Below are 7,560 nucleotides of genomic sequence, written 5' to 3' on the forward strand. Positions count from 1 at the left end.
CACATTGCAAAGGACAAAATGCGCATTAGCAATTGAAAATATGGCTTTTAATTTTGGCGGAGATCACCCTCCATAGATGTCTACCTTGATAATGACGACACCTTTTCTCGTTAACACAATTTCAAGCATTTGCTATGTCCCTTTCGCAAGCAGATGATTTATCTTGGAAAATGAATACAAAAATTATCTTCAAAGTTTCATCTGATCTGTATGATTTAAAATAAATAAAACAATTTGCTAATCAAAACACCCTTAAATGTCTATACAACGCATTGGTACATCCTTATTTCAATTATTGTTGCGACGTTTGGAGTGTTTTGAGTGACTCAATCTGAACGTTTACAAAAACTTCAAAATAGAGCAGCACGTTTAATAGCAAATTTGCCTAATGAATGTATTCAAGAAACTGCCTTAAATGCTTTAGACTGGGAACCTTTAAAAGAACAGTGGTTTAATAGGAAGCAAGAATGATGTTCAAATCGCTAAATAACACGGGCCCAAATTGCCTCCGAGGGTTATTTACTTTCAAAAATGAACTTTTAAACGAAAATCTTCGTGAGAGCCACAACTTAGTTCATTTGCCTAGACCACGTACAAATAATATGAAAAAAATTTTGTTTGGAGCTGCATACCCTATGGAACTCTTTTTGCTCGCTGTTTTGAGACAGTGTAATCTGTATCTATGAAACATGCCCTGTGTCCCGAGGACTTTCTTTCGTCCTACAGAGCCAATGACCTTTTCACATGATGCCGAATAATGAGGACCGTTACAATAAACGCACCGTATCTTTGAGTTTTCACGAACTTTACTTATATTAACAACTCTTGCGTTAGCGGTAGGTGTTTGATAGTACCATAAAGAGTTCCTTGATTTAGATCCTAGTTAGTTGCTTCATTTGACTGTGTGTTTTCACTTATACCTCTCGCTTCGATTCGATTTCAATCTTTATTGCAACTCATCGATTTCCCAGGCTTCCTTACTGACCTTACCACTGACCTGTATAGTAATTACCTGGACAGAAAACCTCATCAAAATTATTATATTTTTTAAGCGCAACATGATGTCAAAGACATGGATAGCGCCATACCTTTTATGGCAAATTTTTGTTTAAATTGTCAGCGGAAGGCGACAGGCTCCTGATTTCAAAAGTTTTCCGCCCACCCGGATTTTTACCCAGCTTTTGTTTACGATTATAAAAAATATCAAAAAAATATTATCCCAAACGCAAACTCGTTTTTAAAACTACATCACAAAATGCTGCAAACACTTATGTGGTACACAAATGCCGAAGAAGTGCAAGGAAAGGGAGCATTTTATGATATCGGTAAGAAAAATAGTGTATCCAATAGTGTTGATCAATTAACGTTCGAACTTCAAAATGTTCATTTCATTATTTTGTTTTACTATTCTTAAAGTGGGATGCCACATATTTTGCTGTTTTTTTCAATGGCTAAGTTATAATTTAGGTGATGTTTGTCCAGTCATTTTGATTTTTTACTTCATTGATTGTCAAACAATGCAAAGATGCTAATTCTCTTTGAGAATTGTCAACATTACTGAAAAACATTGTGGTATGTGTCATGGAATAAAAATATTTTAGATAAGCTCCTTGTTTGTTGTGCAGAAAGTAGAAGTACAGTAACAGACTGCAAAAAATAAAGATAGTGAGGGAAAGGCTTCCTTGATGCTAGTACTCTTATAAATGCTGCTGAGTGGTTCTTTAACTTTATAGATGCATTTTCATAATGAACTATTTATATATTACATCAAAACTAACATAGAAGAGTTGCTTTGTGCAATATATGGAGTTAAGACTTCCTCCTAAGATCCAAACTTAAATTTTTATCTAAGTATAGGTTATGATTATGGCTATAAAAAGTTTAATCTAGATAGCATTTCCTCATCTGACAACCATCCACAATTGTTACATTTCAGGTGACCCAAGATTCACTGCATTAGTATAGTTGCAATGAAGTTGAAGGCGGAAGAAAGAACTTTTTTGTGTCTGATGAAGATGAACTGGAAATAAATAGTTTAAATAATTCAAATAAACTTTAAAATTTCAAATCTTAAAAAGTTTTCAATTGCAAAGTGGGAAAGATTGCCGAACCTGTGCAGACATGTGGTCCTACAAAAATCTATTTGTTGGTTTTTTGATGCTTTAAACAAGTTATTTTACGCAAGTTTGATTCTTATCAAATTACACAATGTCAAAATATTACATATAATGCACCCTAATATTTACAAACCTTGTTAGATTTTGTGAAACTACTATTTCAACGTTTTTGCGTGTATACAAGCAATATACAGTATTATGTCCAATAAACTAACAAACAATTGTTTATTTTGTTATAATTTTAATAAGAATCAATGTATTTCACAGTTGTGGTGAATAGTTTGCAATCCTGTTGTATTATGACATTTTAGCTCAAACTATTTACAACCAACAACTGCTTTAAATGTTTTTTAATAATATAATAACATTTTGAATTTTGCATTGTTCTTTCTTCTAGCTCAACAAGTTCAAGATATTTTTTAACATGCTCTCAGTAAAAACTTACTGAATTTCATTTTAGTTTATATACTGATAAGACACCAGCCAGTATCACTCTGTATCCTAGCAAAGTTTACTTAAAATTTAATTACTACAAACTTTACACTTAGACTTCGACAAGATTTATCTAGCATTCTGCTTCACTGATAAGACACCAGCCTGTACAAACTTTATACTTCGTCGAGACTTAGCTTGGCCAACATTTTTTGGCTCTTTTATGTACATTGTTTATCCATTTTTATGAATTAATTGATAAAGATAAGTGAGCGAGCGTAGTTTTCATACTTTTACATCTTGAAGACATTTTCCATCCCACAGAATGCCGTTTATATTGCTTGACAAAACTTTCTTTACCGCAAATTTTCTTATTATTATTATGCGTGTATCTCATAAAAAGCTGAAGCACATCGTTCTATTGAAAACTTCGTCGTCGAGTCTGGTTTGACACTTAGTAAGGAAACATAATTATATGACATATCAGTTAAATCAGGAGGGAGTGAATGATAAAAATAAGTTTTCAAGTGGAAGTTTTTCAACAAAAATTTCCTATTGGCATCTATGTTTTTGACAACAGTTCCCAGGCCCCGTTTCCTCTCCAGGTAATTTAATATAACTCAATGGGCCTTACGCGCAATCTGTAAACGAATGTCGCTCGGCAACTTGGGCATTATAATCGGTATCAAGAGACTGCCATACAGTTGCGAAGAAACACTTAACAAAGGCAAACCGCGAACGTGTACTCGGATTATATTATAAACGTATTTTAATGAAGGTGGCTTCTTTCCCGTGTATGCTAGAATTTTGAGTATCTCGTCCATATGAGAAGTTATAACTTAATGTGTTCGACCAAACGGTCTTTAAGGATTTCCACGGCATCATAATTTGCGTTCTTGCGCGTCTATCCTTGAATAGCGCGCAGAGCAGGTCCTTCGAGTAAAGAAATAGCAAAGATAATTAAACTTATCTACCTTGCATGTAATAGCATCGTTATTGTGTATAGCAGATTCGTATGAGTCCCAGAATCTACTCCACTTAGTAACTTCACCGTTAAAATTTGACAAAATGAACTTCGGTAAGTTTGGTTGCATAGTCGTAGTCGCACACACTGTCGGTCGGAAAATGCTCGTATTTGCTTGAGTTTGGTGTATAATCGTTTTGTCTTGATTCGCGTTACTCGCATTGACTTGCAATAGCCTCATTGTGACTTGTATTATGCTCGTGTTGATTCACATTACATTCGTGTTGACTCAAAATAGATTCGTGTTGACTCGCAATAGATTTGTATTGAATCGTAATAGACTCGTGATGAATTTCACTTTTTCATTTGGACTTGGATTTAATTCGTTTTATAGCTCTCGAAATCAACAGCCCCGTCCGTTGAAATGTTACTCCCACTTACCTGACCCTTACTCGTGTTCGAAATTTCCGATTTTACAACTTCTCAAGCTTTCTTTTCGCATTTAATATTTGGGCATGAACCTCCGCCGATTCTTCAATTTCTTATTCTATATCTGTAACATCGCATAAACCTAAAATCTCCTCTTCGATTTCGTTCAATGTCTTCAGTTTTACCTCAAGAATAGAAACAATAACCTCACATCAATTTGCATCGACCTCGTCTAAACTTAGAATTTCGCCTGCTTCCTTAGCCAATTTCACACACACTCCTTGATGCCCGTCTCGCTTCTCTCGTAACCGGTCTAAATTAAGCCGGAAGTGTAAACTGGCCGCTATATTGAAGATACGCATTTTTTCTCCGCTGCATCGTTGTTTTCTTGCTATGAGGTGGTTTGATTCTTTAGCGGCTGGTAGTTTATTTTGTTTTTTTTCTTGTAGAAAGAAACTTGGCTTACAGATCTGTTATGTACTGTACCAAATTAATAATTTGAACAATGATGATAGTTATACTTCTACTGACATGCTATATTAGAGAAACAACATGTTTATAGATGATTATTCTACCTGAAAATTAACAAATATACTGGAATCTTATATGATATGTAAGCATGATTGTATTATTAAAAGTCTGCCCAAAATTATTTGTGTTTGATGTATAAAGTTGCAAAAGCAAATTTACGATTTACTTTGTAGGATGGAAAAATATTGTTGCAATAGTAGCCATCGAAAGACAAGTGAATAATAGAAAGCTTTTAAATGGCTATCATCCAACTCCATATCTCCGTATTGATGTTGTAATATTAAGAAAGGATTTATTCCAAAATTTGTGCGACAACATTCATTGAGAGATGCAATCTCAAGATAATGCTTCTAGCTTCACGTCGAAAGACTCTTTAGGGTGTAATAGTACAATGCGCTCCAAAATTCATTCCTGTCGTGGTCCTTTAATATAGATTATTGTTACAATATGCAATGATGTCTTACTCGTGTATCTTTCACTGTATAGACAACGGTTAAATGTTATGATCTATTTGTTTTATATATTAAAATCAAAAATTCCCAAATTAAACGGTCAAACAGTTTGTTTTCTTTGTCTCAAACATTTGGAACATTGAAAAGTTTTAATTTTGCAAATATCACGGTTACGTGATCTAAATAGGATTGAAGAAATGCTATTGGCTAGCTTAATCACGTGTTAAAATGTGATTGGCTAATAAAATAAATAAGCAATGGCTGATCAATTTTTTTGAAATTTTTTTAAAGGCAATGTACAAATCAATGTTTGAAAACCGGGTTTTTTTTATTTTCTTTGTTCTCAAATACGTTAACTGCCTCAACTAGGTCTTTCTGAATATCTTTATTTTCCCATTCAGGGAAGTATTGCGATAAATTTTCAAATATATCCGCCATTTGTTTGTTTTTATAAACATGAAATTTTCTGTGAGGTCAATTCCTTGCATATATCCTCTTATAGATCATAGCTCTCGAGCAATGAAATTGCTCAAATTCTTCTGTTTATTATATAAATTAGAAATAAACATCAAACGGCAAACGACATTCTTTAGTACCACTGTCAATGCACGCTACTTGTATGTTTGACTGTTTGTAAACAGTTTGGTGCAACTGTCTTTCTTGAATAGATTTCTAAATCTTAGTTAAAATGCCCGAAAAGGAATGAGAAAAAGTTTGCTTTCTCCACGACTTAAGTCAACTAGAAATATATCCTGAATAAAAAGGTATCTAGTTTTTTGAGTTATTTTCTTAGGATGTATTATAAGTTGATTTTGGGTGTATTATAAGTTTTAACGTAATGACATTCTAATAAATCAATTGAGAACTTCTAAAGAAAATATCCTGAACGAGGAGAAAAAAATAACAAAGTTCAAAATGTTGTGATCTCTTTCCTGGATGGAAAATTCTAATTAGAGCCAAGATATTAGAAGGATTGTTTGTAAAATATTTGGTATAATCATGAATCTCTTAATTACTTGACAGAACTACATTAATTTCTCGTTGAAATATGATTTCTGAAATTAAAGTGCATTGGTTTCTCGGACATTACTCTTTTGTTTATTGCGGTACCAGGGCAAACCTGTTTAAATAATTATCATGGAGCTGAAGATATTTAGCAACTTATATAATTGTTATTGTAAAAGTCATTACTTATAATATTATGGTTAAGAAGACGATATTAATTCTCAAAAATGCTAACTTTCTAGCACTACTCTTCTCTTGTGCCCTTGCAAATTACAGTTACCCACACTAGTTTCCTCTAGGTTGACAAATCTTTGAATTTTACATCATTCCATTGAATTTTTCCTTTTGTCTCCTGCTAAAAATATCAGTGAAAGACTTCCAAATCTAGTTTATCTAAAAACAGTATTTTGTACAAAGAAACTAAATATAATGGGAAAAGTCTTATGTCAAACACAGACATTGCTTCTTTTACTAGGTTGCTTGTTCTTATTCTTTTAAATAATTTCTACTAATTCTTCATAGGTTTTTTGCCCTCTGTATTTCCTTGTTCTAAATTCAACTTCGTTGTAACCAATGCATCCTATGCAAATTTTAGATCACCTAGAATTGTAACAAGAATGGATTTTGTCTGATGAGGTAGTACTATATTTATCGTCATAAGGTTTTCGTGTAGAAAAATTTCGTGTAGTAAAATTTCGTTTTAGTGTAAAAATTTCAATGTAGAATCAAATCTTACCACAGTATTGAGCAAAGTTGTTGTTATCTTCGTTTTGATGTATTGACCTATCTACTACAACAATAAATAATTCATTTACAGAAACACCAGACGGCATTTATAAAACTGTCAGCATAAAGGAAACCTTTATACACCATCATCATGATTGTCCATAATATGTCAAATTGTGCACACTAGTTTTTTATACAGGTATTTTTTATTGTACGACGTATGCCAAATAAGTGAAAGCACTTCATTTGATTTCAATACAACTCTGTTGTTACGTTCACTGTAACAAGAAAGATTTACGAACAGAAGACTTTAACTATTTTGTATTATTATTAAGTTAAAGAAAGCTATCAGCACGAAATAACAGGATTGTGTAAACTTATCTGTCTACAACAACAATAAGTAGCTTTGCTTCTCAGACAATATTTTTAACTCTTCTCCTTCCTCAAATCCTTACGACGATACATCCAACAACAAAAAGCCAAATATCACGAGCGTTGCGTATCTTTCGTATTACACAATGTTAGTTCCTAGTCAGTGATGAAATAAGTCAATCCTCATCAAGCTATTTTATTTTGAATTCTGTTTTTGAATTGGCTCAGTGAACCTGTATATCAATTTGCTTTTCAAATACATATTGTATTTTAATTAATGTCAAAGTTATTGATAGTTCATCACTGGTTTTCCCTAGTAAGTGACAAGAAAGTTTCTGACACGAGGGAAAAACGATATCTGTTATCACTCAACGACATAAATTTTGTGGCATAAAGGCACTTATTACAAGATAACGTAAGTTTGGCGACTTTGAACAGTAGGGCGAAAGATTTAATGGTGTCTGAATATGTAGAACTAACGATATAACAACAGTCGAGCAAGAGGACTTTCGACTTTCTAAAATTGAGCTCG

The 7,560-nt window shown here is 33.0% G+C and overlaps 1 long non-coding RNA gene across 1 annotated transcript; it reads right to left on the reverse strand.

The window, feature by feature from the left end:
* Positions 1 to 6,075: 6,075 nt before the first annotated feature.
* LOC124433672 lies at positions 6,076 to 7,173 on the reverse strand. The gene is made up of 2 exons (XR_006944559.1): positions 6,667 to 7,173; positions 6,076 to 6,530 (listed from the first exon to the last, which is right to left on the reverse strand). It is a non-coding gene; the product is annotated as an uncharacterized LOC124433672 (long non-coding RNA).
* Between the last annotated feature and the right edge of the window lie 387 nt (positions 7,174 to 7,560).

The sequence above is a fragment of the Xenia sp. Carnegie-2017 genome, unplaced genomic scaffold, assembly GCF_021976095.1.
Source record: "Xenia sp. Carnegie-2017 unplaced genomic scaffold, XeniaSp_v1 HiC_scaffold_14, whole genome shotgun sequence".
Lineage (NCBI taxonomy): Eukaryota > Metazoa > Cnidaria > Anthozoa > Malacalcyonacea > Xeniidae > Xenia > Xenia sp. Carnegie-2017.